The sequence below is a fragment of the Paramisgurnus dabryanus genome, chromosome 6 (genome assembly GCF_030506205.2).
Source record: "Paramisgurnus dabryanus chromosome 6, PD_genome_1.1, whole genome shotgun sequence".
NCBI classification, from domain to species: domain Eukaryota; kingdom Metazoa; phylum Chordata; class Actinopteri; order Cypriniformes; family Cobitidae; genus Paramisgurnus; species Paramisgurnus dabryanus.
In genome coordinates, this window is record NC_133342.1 from 531,599 (window position 1) to 548,554 (window position 16,956).

Sequence of the window (16,956 nt, forward strand, 5' to 3'; positions counted from 1 at the left end):
AAGCATGTACAACATTCGTATGACCACTAGGTGGTGCTGTGACGAAAGTCTGCATGCCCCCTCAGATCCTCACTGGCATCACAACTACCAAGTTTGGCGTCAATAGACATAAGATTGGCGAAGATACACACTAAAACCTGTTTTTTTGGGCTCTATGTAAAATTTGTTGACGCGTTATACGAAAACGGAATGGTTTATCAAAATTCTTTTAATAACTTTTTGCCCTGAGTGTCTCTAGATGCTACATACCGTTTTTCATGGCAATTGGGCAAAAGCTCTAGGATAAGTTCGCAAAAGTAGGTTTTATGAATAAATCAAAATGGCGAAAAATTTCTCATGACGGAAAATGACGTCATAGGGTCCAATCGAATCGTCTTGAGCCAAGGAATCAGAGAATACAAGAATTTAGTGTCTAGGACTTACGGGTCAGAAGTTATAAGCAAATACATAAGTGCAAATTTGGACTGTTGGTGGCGCTAGCGGGTTAGAGATACAGACTTCAAATTTGCTGTGGAGACTTTTTGGACAGTCCTCTATCAGTGTGCCAAATTTCATAACTTTCCTATGTACGCTGCTATAGGCTGCCATAGACCGCAATGGCGGAGGAAGAAAAAGAAAAAGAAAAAGAAAAAAAAGAAAAAGAAAAAGAAAACTAACAGATACAATAGGGGTCTTCGCCCATTCTGGGCTTGACCCCTAATAATAAGAAAACTAACAATAACAATAGGGTTCTACGCCCCTTCGGGGCTTGACCCCTAACAAGCAGCAATGCCGGGGTCAAGCCAAAAAGGGCACAGAAGAAAGTAAAGTTGAATTCGGATGAGCAGTTTAAAGAACCTAGGAAAATGTATTGATTTCAGACTAAATAATATAACAGTTATCAGCAAAAAAACTGTGTTTTCATTCAGTGTAATCTCTCCCTCTCTTTTCGAGGAGCATTGACAACTAGAACACTGAAGAAAATGTGAGTGGTGCTTGCAGTGGCAATACTTAGCTCACAAAATGTTACAGTGGTGTTAATGAGTCAAAAGAGACCACCCCAATGTCTCTACAATGTTCTGACGCAGAGATATAGCTCTTGCAAAAACGGTTGATAAGGTATCCTAATTGGTTGCTAAGGAGTTAATTCGCATGCACCAATGATCTCCAAGCCACGAAAGGAATAATACATGATGACCCAAGATTTTAGATGTACTGTTGGAGTAGTTTTAGGCAAAAATACCATATTTCTATCTCAAAACCACTAGGTGGCGCAATGACAAAGTTGTGCATGCAACCTCAGGTCATAACTGTGTTACATCTAGCTAGTTTTATGACTATACACTTTAGTTTAGTGAAGAAACAGTTGTATGACCATAGGGTGGCTTGATTTCAAAGATTTTGTTCAATTATAAGGCCAACTAGTGGTGCAAGCATACAATTTTTTTTGTGTAGCCTCAGACTGTGGTCGTACATCAGCGTATCAAATATGGTGAAAAAATCTCTTTGCGTTACGAAGTTATAACCATTTATGTGTAAAAACTGAAAATTTAAAGGTAATTTTTCGTTTTTTGCAATTTTCGGCAATTTCTGATGAAAATTTTAATATAACGCCAATAGAGTTTTTTGTTCAGAAGGTAATGCAATGTTCTTCCTGTGGCATTTTCGAGTCAATCGGAATAACACTCGCGGAGATATTCGCGCGTGTTTTTTAAGTGCTATTTTGCTCTGCAGGGTTAACCGTAAGGCGAATTCTGGCATGTTTGGTATCGTTGGACTTGGCAACTATTCAGAACTCTAAAGAAACAAGTCCCGTGAAAATACGTCAATCGGAGCCAAAGTTATAGGCGTTTAAAGCATAAGTATGACCACTAGGTGGCGCTGTGACGAAACTCTGCATGCACTCTAAGTTCCTGACTGGCATCACAAGTACCAAGTATCGTGTCAATAGGCTTAAGTTTGGCGAAGATACAGCCTCAAATCCGTTTTTTGCGCTCTACGTAAAAATTGTTGACGCGGTTTACGGAAACGGATGGACGAATTGACATGAATTCCATAACTTTTTGCCGTGAGGGTCTGTAGATGCTACATACCGATTTTCGTGGAAATTGGGCAAAAGCTCTAGGACGAGTTCGCAAAAGTAGGTTTTACGAATAATTCAAAATGGCGGAAAAATTTCCATGACGGAAAATAACGTCATAGGGTCAAATCGAATCGTCTGGAGCCAAGGAATCAGATGAAACAAGAATTTTGTTTCTAGGACTTACAGATCAGAAGTTATAAGCAAAAACGTAAGTGCAACTTTGGACTGTTGGTGGCGCTAGAGGGTTAAAGATAGAGACTCCAAATTTGCTGTGGGGACACATTGGACTGTCCTCTATCAGTGTGCCAAATTTCATAACTTTCCTACGTACGGTTCTATGGGCTGCCATAGACCCAATGGCGGAAGAAGAACCAGAATAATTATTATTATAATAGGAAAACTAACAAATACAATAGGGGTCTTCGCCCCTTCAGGGCTTGACCCCTAACAAGACTTCAAGGCAGAGTCCTGACAGTATTATTGATTATCAGAACTTTGTTGCCTCGAGCAAATAAAGAAATTTTTGTTTGGCACCTGGAACCTGGAGTTTTTCTTATGAAGTTTTAAGCTAAGACTTTTTTCCAGTACATGGTATAGGAAGACTTCTTTTACATGCAGACATGAGCAATATATGACGGTTTTGCACTTCAGCTAGTTTCTGGTATACAGCAATGTTTTAAATTTACTGTACTGGTACTGTATGTTTACAGGACAGATAGAGATGGAAAGAGATGCATTTAATAACATAAGATTCTGAACTTGACTTAAGGATCCAGAAATGTCCTTTTTTTTGTTAAGTGTACAGTACCTATCAACTAATGGGGGCAAATATGTCAAGATTACATGTATGAACAGTAAATTACTTTTTAATTTGAGTAATCTATTTGGTACATCCCCCTGCTATTGGACATTTATTGGACACCTTTATTTGATGAATAAATTAACTTAATTAAATGTCAATGAACGATTGGCATAATTTATTTTGGTCATCAGCATTATAAAATTGTGTGCTGAAATAAAAACAAATAAAGTTTACAGTTTATCAGCAGTATTACAAATGTTTCAACCTTACAGTTTAGGAAAACCTCAAGCAACACACTTATTAGGAACTTATTCTTTACCTGCAAAACATACTTCACTTTACACTGTACTTATGCTGAATTTGAAAAAAAAAACACTTTGATTATTCAGGCTAACATATTATTAAATACAAAATGCTATTTTATTTTATTACACACTATGGTGGTTTTAGTAGTTTGTGTGGGTTTATTATTGAACATACACTGTAACCCCGATAAGTTGAGACTACTTAAAGCAGGGGTGGGGAACCCTGGTCCTGGAGGGCCACTGTCCTGCAGAGTTTAGTTCCAACCCTAATTAAACACAGCTGAAAAATCTAATTAAAGACTTCAGGATCACTTGGAAATGAAATTCAGCTGTGTTTGATTAGGGTTGGAACTAAACTCTGCAGGACAGGGGCTCTCCAGGACCCAGGGTTCCCCACTCCTGATTTAAATGATCTGAGGAAAGTGATTCTCTCAGTTTAATTGAGTAAAGGGGAAAATGATAACTCAGTTTAATTAAGTTGACCTTAACTCAAATAATTTGAGTTTAGACTACTCAAATGATTTGAGGAAAGTGATTCTCAGTTTAATTGAGCAATGGGGAAAATAACAAATTTAATTGAGTTGGCCTAATGTGGTCTTTTCATTTAATTAACTTAAACAGCAGAGTACAGCTAAATGTCACCAAGCTCCTGTCACCAAGCATTGGATCTCTTCCTGTTTTCTATCAGCATTCTCCTCTCTCTCTTTCTCTCTCCTTATTCTAATAAAAATTGTTCATCTGCATTTGGATCTGTGTTTGTGTTTCTTACTCTGACAACAGTTACATCACATATACACGATCATGCAGTAAAGGCATATAAAATATATATACATTTAAACAGCTCATTGTGATCTTTAAACGTGGTTTCATCAGAGACATATAGTCCGTGCCCCCTGCTGTGTCTCTGGCGATTGACATTCGATCGGCTCTCAGGTTTCTCTGGTGGAATTCCTTTGAAGCTCTTTTGAAGACTGTATTTGTTATAATTGTTGCCCATTTTACACCCCTGATAGGTGATAGAGATCTCGGGTGATTGTCTCCGAATGGAGACAGGGTTATCTAAAGTCACAATTTTAGAGCTGTTACGATCCAGATGCCAAATGGCCTCGATCTGACTTTCGAGCCATCTGTTACATAAATGAGACCAAAATCATATTGTCACAGGGTGACTATTGTAGGGCGGAACCAAAAGTGGGGGAGATTGGTTCCGCCTGAAGATGGTTTCCGCCCGGACCTTATTTTACAAACACGACCACTTCCTGGTTTACTATGGCAACACAATTCAGGGCTTACGAGCAACAGGTGTGTGGATTAAATGCAGCTGCGTGTGATTGGAGGATGTGTTGAAGAGGAGACACATAAATAGATCTGCAGAGACACAAAGAGAGGGAGTTGATTTTCGGGGCAAGCTCTGCTCCGCCAAGGGCGGATTAAACACCCACTCCTCCGAAGGCGCCGTTGATCCGGGGATCGCTAAAGCGAGCGGAAAGAGTGCGGCCGAAGGAGCCCAAAGGAAGGAGTGGAGGCTGTTTATCAAAGGAGCACCACAGTGTTGTTGTAGTTGGTGGGAGTCTGGCCGTGTATTGTGGTGGTACAGTCGGTACGTGAGTTCCGGTGGTGAAGTGGATATTGTGCTGCTGTGGTGTGGAAACGGAGGACTAAACGAGACGCTGGTTGGAAACGGAGGAAGAGGATAATAGCGTGGCTGAGTATATTGGAAGTCTTTGATATTGTGAGAGTATTGACATGCATATCTTCAGTGTGATAGTCGGATGAGTACGACTGGATTACATGCAGTGTAAAGGAAACCAGCTAGTGTGGATATCGTGGAGATAAAGAGAGGAAGTGTGATAACTTACTGTGAGTACAAGGAATATACAGCTGGATGTGTTTATTGCAAGCGTATTGTTCAATGTGTGTGTGTGAGCACCCAGCGAACTAGGATAGCGGCCCTATCACGGAGCAGAGTGGTGGGTGAGCCGGCGGCGTAGCATTTCCAGGAAGGAAGACCTTCGCGACAGCTACCTTTAACCATCAGCTTTCCCCTACTACAACGCCCCGCAGGTTCTCAGCCGGCTCCTGGAAGATCATGGCCTGACCTTACTTTGTGTCACTTGAAGTGTGTCGTGGGTGAGTCTTGACTTTGTTGAGTGTGTGTGTACACTTGATGTCTTGCATTGCAGTGCTGTGTATCTGTTGTCAGGAGCCATTATAGAGAGTCGGCCGTGAGAGAAGACGCCGTGCGGTGGGTGAAGTGCTTTTAAAATTATATGCTGTGCAACGATACAGTGTGGAGCCGGTGGTGGATTGCACAGAAGACCCAGAGCTTTGCGTGAGTAGAATTTCAGAGTGCTAGTGCATATGTGAGGAACAAGCACACTGTTGTGGAAGCCTAGTGTGTAGTAACTTGCCTGTCGCAGAGCCTCTTCAAAGGTGCGCCCCTGTCCAGATCTCTGGAGCTACACGTACGAAGAGGAAAGGGCAGCATTCGGCTCGACGGTGACAGTACAGAATCCCCCGGTCGTAACAGAGGCCTTGGAGGCAAAGACCACGAGTAAACATCTTACCACGGGAGGTCTGTGAGTAAACCCACCTACTGTGTACACGTTAGGCCACCAAAAGCCACATATAGCCACGAGCCTTCTAAAGAAGGAGACCACAAGTCAGTTACCTTAGAAATACCTACCGTATCCTCTGCTACCAGCCACCTGTAAGAGAGAAAAGCCACAGTGAGTTGTGAAAGTGTTGATTCTGTGTTTCAGCTACGAGCCTTCTAAAGAAGGAGACCACGAGTCAGTTACCTTAGAAATACCTACCGTATCCACTGCTACCAGCCACCTGTAAGAGAGAAAAGCCACAGTTAATTGTGAAAGTGTTGATTCTGTGTTTCAGCCACGAGCCTTCTAAAGAAGGGGACCACGAGTCAGTTACCTGAGAACCACGAACCCCCCCCCCAATACTATTTTAAATATTTAAATAAAAGTTGTTAAATTTTAATTCTTGTCTGACTGGTCATTGGGGTGTTTAGGGACCTCCTCGGGGTGGAACTAGGGGGAGCGTGACCCCCAACAGGGGCAGTCCGCTTCTCCGACCTGTGACAATATTATATTTGATGAGCTATGGCTAATCTTTATTTGGTCATTTATCATCACTACTGTCCACATATTCGGTCAATTATCATCACTACTCTACACATATCATGTGCCTCAATAACATGGACAACACATTCAAAGAACTACTAAGTTGCACTTCACAAGTTCACACTTACACACAATTTGAGGGGGTAAGGTTTAATGTGTATTTGGTGTGCTGTCCAGAGGGAGGGCTCCGAGCTCGGATTTCAGCCCAAACCCAGAGTACTCCCCCCAAAAAAATAAAAGCAGAGGACAGCCGGCGGATTAAAGACCTCCCAATGAGAACCGAGTTTGGCAGGCTAGCATCTAGAGGAAGGGTCTAGATGCTTTGACTAGGAGGGCCTGTGATGGCCGCACGTTGCCTGGACTGGTGTGCCTTGCTGGCCTGGGAACGTGGAGCAGTTGAAAGTCTGCTGTGGGACCAATGCTTGCTGGACAAAAACATAAAAGGAGGAAGATGAGTGCTTGCCTGGGAGATTCTCTCAAACTGCATCTGCTGGAGACCAAGTGCTCGCTGGATGAAGAGAAAAAAACATAAATACTCTACCGGGGAAGTTCTCACTCCATCCGCTGTGAGACCAATGCTCGCTGGAAGGAAAAGAAAATGGAAAAGAGGATAAATGAGTGCTTGCTCGGGAGATTTTCTTACACTGCATCTGCTGGAGACCAAATGCTCACTGGATGAAAGAGAAAAACGTAAGTGCTCTACCGGGGAATTTCTCACTCTATCCACTTGGAGACCAATGAGACAAACAGGCCCAGTTCCGGTAAATGTGAAGGTCCCTGATTTCCTAGCCGTCCTTCAACGTGATGCCCAGCTGATGCCTGACCAACGACCACCGGCAGAACCCGTTTAATCTCCTTACTCGTTTACATATATACAGTATATATATAAATCTCCCAAGGGTTTTTTCCTCCTAGGACTTTTTTTCTCCTAGGGGGTTGTTCAACCCGGGGAGTCAATCTTCAATGGCTTAACTTAGCACCCTTATCTATACGTTACATTAGTAATACGCCCGCTTATAATGTTGATTCATAGCTGCAGCAAATTCTGCTGCTTATGCTATCTGTATTGTTATGCTATCTGTCGATTTTTCTGTGTTTTTCCTTGCTTCTATTAATGTAAAGCTTTGAAACAATTACCAATTTTGAAAAGCACTATATAAATAAAATTGAATTGAATAAGTCTGAGATGATGGTAGGGTACATTTTTGGGTCGAATTTGGAAGTGATGGCAAGTTCCGAGTATCTATGGAAGCCGAAAAATGCTAGGATAAACATGGCGTCAAGTTTGAGGGCGGTATCTAGGGTCTGGTAGCCTGTGCAGAGAGTGTGAATACATTTGGTTAGAATATCTAGCGTTATGGGTTGTCTGGTGTCAGTACAGTTGGGCTGGAATTTCTGAATCCCTTTAATCAGGAAGGAAGTTTGTGAATTGTTTATCTCTGTGGAGGGAGCGCCGTACATCAATTTATGGAAAAACTGGATGCCGCTCAAATAACCTTTAATAGACCCGACTTGTAGGCCCTTTGTGGTATTAAGATAGGAAATGAAAGAGGTGGTAGAAAGAAGAGAGAAATCAGGGAAAGGTAAGTTGTAAGAGACATGGAATGTTTTAAAACATCTCCAAGCAGTAAGGTAGGATTGGAGGGCCCTGGGAGAGACTGCTTGTAGGATAGTGTTGAGTGATGAGTCCAGCAAGGGTTTTAACGGGTGGTTTACGGGAATATTAATTCTGAATAGTGAGGAACTGGAGTTGGAATTTGATCTGCCTCTGGAGTGTTAGGAAAGACACAAGACCGGAATCCCAGCGCAGAGGTTTTATTCACAGAATGTGTATAATAGACAACACTCAATGTAGTCAGATGCAAATGTATAGGAGAAAACACTAGATGGATCAGATATGTATAATGGAGAACTCTCAGTGTCCGTGTATGCATAAAAGGAGAAGAGATGACACAGTAATCAGAGGGACGAAGTCCTGGTGGCACGGGGGGAGAATCCTGGTGGGGCACAGAGAGAGAGAGAGAGCGGTTAGAGTCTTCAGCAGTACGCGCGCTGGACAGCGCACTCCGGCAGTCAGGGTGTAGAGCAGAATTATGCGCTAGAGCGCACTGCGGCTGTCAGCGTCTTCCGCAGAATTACGCGCTCGTGAGCGCACTGCGGCTGGACAGGGTGTAGAGCAGAATTACGCACTAGAGCGCACTGCGGTGTCAGCGTCTTCTGCAGAATTACGCGCTCGTGAGCGCACTGCGTCTGGACAGCGCAAGGTGTAGAATATCGCTTGGAGAATCCTCTGACTGAAAGCTTCCAAAGACTAGACAGATGCCACACCAATCGAGAGATACTGACAGCAGGGCGGGGAATCTAACGGGGCAAAGGCAGCAGAGAGCACGGTGAAATATACTAGGAATAAACTAGACACGACAAGAACTAGACAGGGCTAGCGGGCAGGAACACACAAAGACGAACTTGCAAAGAACAAAGGAAACGAGGGGAATTTAAATCAAACCGGATTGGGCAATAATAAGAATCAGGTGCGGGACGCCGGTGAGAGAAGTCAGAGGTAATGAGATCACCAGGTGGAGGACGCGCACGTGTGGAGCTGTCAAAACAAAAACACAACACATAGAGAAACAAAGACAAAGCAGCCAATAAGACCGAAATCATGACATGGAGCCAGCATCCTGAATTTCTGAGAGGATCTGAGTTCGGATGTTTTGGGATACCAGTGGGGGTTCAATGGCAACTTAATTCTGTCACTCGGACTCAATATTAATGACATCGAGATGTTACCCTAGAGCGATGCCATTTCAGACCATTGCCTTGTGTCATACACAATACTTCTAGATAGGACCGCTCAGTCTACAACATGCTACAGATTAGCCAGAACAACCACTAAAGATAGCTTTATTAGCACACTTCCAGACCTGTCTCAAATGAAACATGTAGCAGATAACCGTGAGGATCTGGATATTATAATAGAAAACCTGAACAACGTTTGCACTAGCACGTTGGATGCCGTTGCTCCCCTTCGAAAAAATAGAATCAAAGAAAAAACGCCAGCTCCATGTTATGACCATCATACTGCAGCTCTTAAAAAAGTAGCTATAAAAATGGAAAGAAACTACCGAAGCACAAAGTTAGAGGTATGGCGTTCAGCATGGAAAGAGAGTGTTCAACACTACAGACAGGCTATTAAAACCGCCAGATCTACCTATCTCAGTACGCTTATTAAAGAAAATCATAACAACCCTTGTTTCCTCTTTAGCACAGTTGGGAAACTGACTAGAAACAAAGAACAAACAGAAACCAATAGTAAACTCCAACACAATAGTAATGACTTAATGAACTTCTTTACTAACAAAATTATGTTTATTAGGGAAAACATAGAAACTACGCAAGCAGCCACCACTATACCCAATAGTACATTTACCACTAGATTATCATACGAACATCTTGAGTCATTTAAACCTACTACAATAGAAGAGCTCTCTAAATTAGTAACGTTATCCAAATCATCGTCCTGTATACTAGACCCCGTTCCCACAAAATTACTAAAAGAGGTATTTCATGTAGTGTCAGACACGGTACTAAATATCTTTAACTCATCTCACGAATTAGGATACGTTCCAACAGCTTTCAAACTAGCAGTTATTAGACCGCTCATTAAAAAACCAAACCTCGACCAGGGAGATCTTAATAACTTTAGATCAATCTCAAATCTACCTTTTCTTTCTAAAATATTAGAAAAAGTAGTGGCAAGCCAGCTACGCACATTCATAGCGAATAATAATACATATGAAAAGTGCCAATCAGGATTCAGGCCCCACCATAGCACAGAGACAGTGCTGTTTAGAGTTACAAATGACCTCCTATTAACATCCGATCGTGGTGAAATCTCAGTCCTTATATTACTAGACCTTAGTGCAGCCTTTGACACAATAGATCACAGAATCTTACTCAATAGACTAGAAAACTATGTTGGCATCAGTGGTCAGGCGTTAGCCTGGTTTAGATCGTATCTAACCAATTGATATCACTTTGTTTATGTAAATGAGGAAGAGTCATATCACTCCCCCGTTAAATACGATGACCTCAGGGATCAGTTCTAGGCCCTATTCTATTCTCGTTATATATGTTACCTCTAGGAGACATTATCACGACGTCACGTCGTGACCGACGAATTGGGAACCGCTTCGCGGGTGACCTATCTACTTCGAGAACTATCAGAAACGCCAATGAACTTGGCATGCAGGTATTTGCATAATGCCGGCGCCGCCCCGCCAGGTGCGTATATAAGGCGCAGGTGCATAATACCAAATCAGCTTTATTGCTTCGAAGCCGGCAGACATCTGCTCTCGAGAAGCTTTCTAAACTGATCTTCATAGATCCTGTTCTGTGAAGGGAAGAAAATAAGATCTCAGCTTGCTGAAGTTGGTTGGGCAAAGACACATCAGCGGAGGCTCGCAGTGTTTTTTCTCCACCCTTTCTCTCTCTCTCTGTCTCTTTAATTTAGACTTGAGTTCGAGTGAGTGCGTTGCCTCTCCCTGTGTGTTTCACCAGCTTGCACAAAGAGTGATTTCCCTAAAAGAGCAGCACGTTTGAGCTTTGTGTCTTTTTAAAGACAGCCACTCATTCGTGTCACCAGGGTGCGATTTGTGAAAAAAACAGAGGGGGGGATGTTTTCATAGGCGTCGATTTCGGCGACGGTGGGCACCCACCATATTTCGTCATGAGTTATTTTGTACCCACCACTAGTTTTTACTTTTTTTACTGTTTTCAGTGGTTATGAAGAGCAATATGAGAGAGAAATGTGGTAATCATTGTCTGACCTAACAAAAATCCATTATAATATTATTATTATTTTTTTATATATTTCTAATTTAAATATTTCTAATATTCAGAAATGCGCTCTCCGCTCACGAGCTCTGATCAGAACAAACCCGAACCTCACTGTCTGCTGAACTTGCGCAGAAACATCAAAATATAACCAGCTTTTTAAAATGGTTTTAAAACTTAACATTTAGACTATTTTAGCGCAAATTATGAGCTTATTGACGATTTTTTATAATTCTTGACATAATGCGTCTCTGTCCACAGCACATTTCAAAACATTTTAATTCATAAAAATAAATAATGAGAACATGAACTCATCACTGCATTTGCAGGAATTGTAAAATCTTTTTTCTTATTAACTCATGAAGCAGCCTAACGCAATATTTTTATTCTAATAGCTTATCTTTCCCCACACATATGAACTGTGATCATGCACAACGAAAAACGCGTAAGAATTAAATCTTGAATGGCAAAACTGTATGGCACAATGTAGTGTCAACTTAAACATAAATATGAACAATGTCTTGATTGCAAAGTTAAACCATTACAGTAGAAACAGTTTTACTGCTGCTTTTAAAGTAATAATATTAACTTTACACCGCAATGCGGAGCTACAGTGAAATGATAGAAAAGACAGATGCATTATGTGTTAGTCACTTAGCCTCATTTGCGCAAACTGGACGCGCCCTCGCCTCGCTAAACGCCTCATCTGCGTGTAACTTCGGCCATTCTCAGTGGTGTGACTGGGACACTAACTCTGCTTGTCATCATAAACAGATAATCAGATTGTGATGTTTATTCCCGCTTTATTAATATGCGGATGAATATGCTGCCTTCCACCGTTTCGACACACAGCTCCATAACCATCTCGCATGTGTTGATAGGCTACTCGTGAGGTGTAACCTGGTCTGTAACCAATCAGATAGCGCCGTGGGCGGGACATTAAGCAAGTCTGCAGAGTGGTGAATAATAATACAGAGAGGCTGCGCGCGGCAGCTGTATCAGAGCCAGCCAAAGCAGCGCATTTAAAAACAAAATTGACTTTAATCAAACCACGGATCAGTCATAAGTTTTGTGATCCGTCTCGCCACAAGTGTAGTAGCACTGATCACTTTGAGGGGGGGATAAATTTATCCCCACCAGGGATAAAAATAATTAAGCAGAGGCAGGGATACATTGACCAGAAAGGGGGAAATCCCACGCATCCCCCCCGGCAAATCGCACCCTGCGTGTCACGGTCGGGGTCGTCTTTTTAAAGATGGATTTCCGTCCGTGCTCCGTTTCTGGATGCGGTGTGTTCATCGCCCCCCAGGATGGCCACAAGCGTTGTCTTTCGTGTCTGGGGCTCCAGCACGCAGAGGCAGCGTTGTGTGATAGTTCATGCCCCGTCTGCGAGGGCATGACTATGGCGGATTTGCGGAGACGGGTGTCGTTCCTCCGGCAACGGCCCCCGCCATTCCTAGTCTGGTACTGCTAAGGGCGCAGTTACCAGACTCGCGAAAGGATGATCTCCGTATAACGGTGCTGGGTCAGTCTGCTGGCTCGTCCAGCAGCTCCCAGCGCCCTGATCCGTTGCCAGTGGAGGTCTCGATGGAGACGAGCGGCCCGTGTTCTACAGTGTCCTCGCGCTCTGTCGAGCCTCCACCTGACGCGATGTCCACCGTAACGTCGGAGGGGGGGTTGTCAGCCTCTGACGTCGATCCGGATCCGCTCCCGCCTTCGGGCCAGGTTGCGGGTTCTGCGTTCGACCCCCAGATGGCAGCCATGCTCGCTCGGGCGGCAGAGGCGGTCGGTTTGGAGTGGACTAAACCTCCCCCACCTGAACTGTCCCGCCTCGATGATTTTCCTTCGGGGGTGCCAGGGCTTCTCAGTCCTCGCCCCCGGTGCCTTTCTTCCCCAAGGTGCATGAAGAGCTGACGCGGTCGTGGAAAACCCCGTTTTCCGCCCGGAACCGGCCGTTTCAGCCTTCACCCCTCACCTCTCTCGAGGGTGGAGATGCCAAGGGGTACACTGGTAAGACCCGGCTCCTGAATGCTCCGGTTTCCCAGACCGGCCTGTTTGGCGAGACGGTCGAGGAGTTTGCCCAGCAATTCTCCGCGGCCAAGAAGCAGACTGAGGCCATCGCTCAGATCATGCCACGTCGGAAGCGTCCTGCGCCTGCCCCGTCCACGTCGGCGCCTCAGCCTGCTCCTCGCCGAGGGCGTCCTGCGGCGGCCACCTCCGTTCCTCCCCGGGGCTCTTCTAAGAAGCGAGGAACCGGTCGTCAGCAGCCCGCCCCGCCCGCTCAGCCCGCTTCGAAGGGTGGAAAGAGGAGATCGAAGCGGCCCTGAGACGTGCGACCTAGAGATGGAGGGGATCGCTCTTCGGGAGATGGTGAAGGCACCACTCCCCCCACCGGAGGAGGGCCGGTTGGGGAATCTTTTGTTTCAATTTTCTGTTCCGCCGACTTTTCAGTCGGCACCCATAATTTCACAAATAGAGCGAATTCCACTTCCATCTCTAGGTCTTCAGATGAGCGCCGGAGACACGAGCGGGCTCATAACCCCCCCTCGTTCTCTGACTCATCAGAGGAGAACGAGAGCGACGCACGGGCTCATAACCCCACCGCGCTCTCCAACTTCTCAGGCGGTAGGAGACAGCTACGGGCTCATAACCCATCGTCTTCCTCCTCCTTCGCCAGAGGGTGCATCGAGTGGTGTGAGGTTTCTTCAGCAGAGCCTCCCTTACTCACCCACCCAGCAACGGACTCACACACAACACTGCTGTCGGTGCGGCCATTACGCACACACCGGCGATCACCTCCGTTGCGCCCGCCGCGGGTACACCGATCGTGCCTTTAGTCCCCCTCGCACGGTATCTGGGGGGTGGGAACAGCTTCCCAGCCCGTCGCGTTGGCTTTTACGCACGATTCGTCTCGGCTATGCGATCCAATTTGCCCGGCGTCCCCCCAAATTCTCCGGCGTTCGCTTCACTGCGGTGAGAGCTGCCGATGCGCACGTCCTCCGTGCGGAGATCGCTGTCTTATTATCGAAGAACGCGATCGAGCCGGTCCCTCCAGCCGAGATGAGGTCGGGGTTTTACAGCCCTCACTTTATTGTACCCAAGAAAAGCGGCGGTTTGCGACCGATCCTGGACCTGAGTTCGCTGAACCGTGCACTTCACAGAATGCCGTTCAAAATGCTGACGCCCAAACGCATATTTCCATGCATTCGTCCAAACGATTGGTTCGCATCTATCGACCTGAAGGACGCGTACTTCCACGTATCGATTCTCCCCCGGCACAGGCTTTAAAACCCCTGAGAGAGAAAGGTGTGCGCATTCTCGCGTATCTGGACGATTGGCTAATAATAGCTCAAACACGTCAGACGCTGTGCGATCACAGAGATTTAACTTTAAAACACCTCGCTCGTTTGGGTCTTCAGGTCAACTGGGAAAAGAGCAAGCTTTGCCCCGTGCAGAGAATCTCTTTTCTCGGTATGGAACTGGACTCGATCGATTTGACAGCTCGTCTAACAGAAGCGCGTGTACAGTCGATTCTGACTTGCCTGAATACATCCAAGAGCAAGAGCGCGGTCCCGCTGAAACAATTTCAGAAGCTTTTGGGGCATATGGCAGCAGCCGCAGCTGTAACTCCGCTCGGACTGCTTCATATGCGACCGCTTCAGCATTGGCTTCACGATCGAGTCCCGAGGAGAGCGTGGCTGTGCGGCATTCACCGTGTTATCATTACACCTGCGTGTCGTCGCACTTTCACTCCGTGGTTAGACCGTGCGTTTCTCAGAGCCGGTGTGCCTCTGAGACAGGTCTCCAGGCATGCAATAGTATGCACAGATGCTTCAGACACGGGGTGGGGGGCCACGTACGATGGGCTTGCGGCTTCGGGGGTCTGGACGACACCCCAGCTGCATTGGCACATAAACTGCTGGGAAATGTGGGCTGTATATCTTGCGCTCGTCCGTTTCAGCAACGAGTTACGGGGCAAAGACGTATTAGTTCGCACAGACAACACTGCGACCGTGTCGTACATCAATCGTCAAGGCGGTTTACGCTCGCGTCACCTGTCGCATCTCGCCCGTCACCTCCTCACTTGGAGTCAGAAGAATTTGAGGTCTCTTCGTGCCATTTACATCCCGGGCATTCAATGTAGAGGCGGATGCGCTCTCTCGGGATGCGCGCCCCGGCGAATGGCGGCTCCACCCCATTGCGGTTCAGCAGATTTGGAGACGTTTCGGCAAAGCGCAGATAGATCTGTTTGCTTCCCCAGAGACGACCCATTGTCGCCTGTTCTATTCACTAGCCGACGACTCGCTCGGCGTGGATGCATTGGCACACAGCTGGCCGCAAAACATGCGCAAATACGCATTCCCTCCGGTGAGCCTCATTGCGCAAACCCTATGCAAAATCCGGGAGGACGAGGAGAGCGTGCTGTTGGTGGCACCGTATTGGACAACCAGGAGTTGGTTTCCAGAACTCTCTCTCCTCGCGACAGCCCCTCCCTGGAAGATTCCCCTGAGGAAGGACCTTCTTTCTCAACAAGAGGGCACATTATGGCACCCGCGCCCCGACCTGTAAAACCTCCATGTGTGGTCTCTGGACGGGGCACGGAGGATGTGAGTGATTTACCGCAAGAGGTATCTAACACTATTGCTGCTGCGCGAGCGCCGTCTACGAGACAGGTTTACGCGCTTAAATGGAACCTGTTTGTCGACTGGTGTTCTTCCCAAAGTGAAAACCCCCGAGAATGCCCGATTAGTGTTGTGCTTTTGTATCTCCAGCGTTGTTTGGAGAATAGGCTGTCACCATCCACTATTAAAGTCGATATCGCTGCGATATCAGCTCACCATTCACCCGTAAACGGTAGGACAGTGGGTCAGCACGACCTGGTCATTCGATTTCTCAGAGGCGCTCGAAGACTGAATCCTTCGCGTCCTCCCTCTATTCCTCCTTGGGACCTGTCCTTGGTGCTGAAATCACTCCAGGAAGCCCCATTCGAGCCTCTGCATAGTGTGAGTGTTAAATTTCTTACTATGAAAACATTAACTCTCCTTGCTTTGGCTTCTGTTAAGAGGATAGGGGATATTCATGCATTTTCGGTCGATGATTCGTGCCTTCAGTTCGGGCCGGCTGCATCCAGCGTAACACTTAGACCCCGGCCCGGCTTTGTGCCCAAAGTTTCCACCACTCCTTTCAGAGATCAAGTGGTAAACCTGCAAGTGCTGCCTTTGGAGGAGGCAGACCCAGCCATGGCTTTGTTATGCCCTGTTCGTGCACTACGTGTGTATATAGACAGGACGCAAAGTTTTAGGACCTCAGATCAGCTCTTTGTTTGTTACGGTGGTCAGCAGAAAGGGAAAGCTGTCACCAAGCAGAGGATGTCCCATTGGATTGTGGATACTATAGCCCTTGCATATCAAAAGCAGAATGTGCCTTGTCCATTTAATTTACGTGCTCACTCTACACGCAGTGTGGCATCATCTTGGGCACTGGCTCGCAGTTCCTCGCTAACAGATATTTGTATAGCTGCAGGCTGGGCGACACCTAATACGTTCACAAGATTCTATAGTGTTCGTGTCGAACCAGTTTCCACTCAGGTTCTTTCTACCAGTTAGTTAAGAAAGCCGAGGGTCGGCTCGTGTGTCGGCTTGGAGCCTCTATTTTGGTGCTGTACATTTGCACCAATATGGAAGGCCATCGGGGTAAAAACGTCTCAAAAACTGTTTTTGCCTCTCCTCCACCGCCCTGATAGCTGGTGTTGCGGAGCATCCGCTGTCAACCTATCACTGATGTATTTTCTGTAAACCTGTGTAGGCTAGG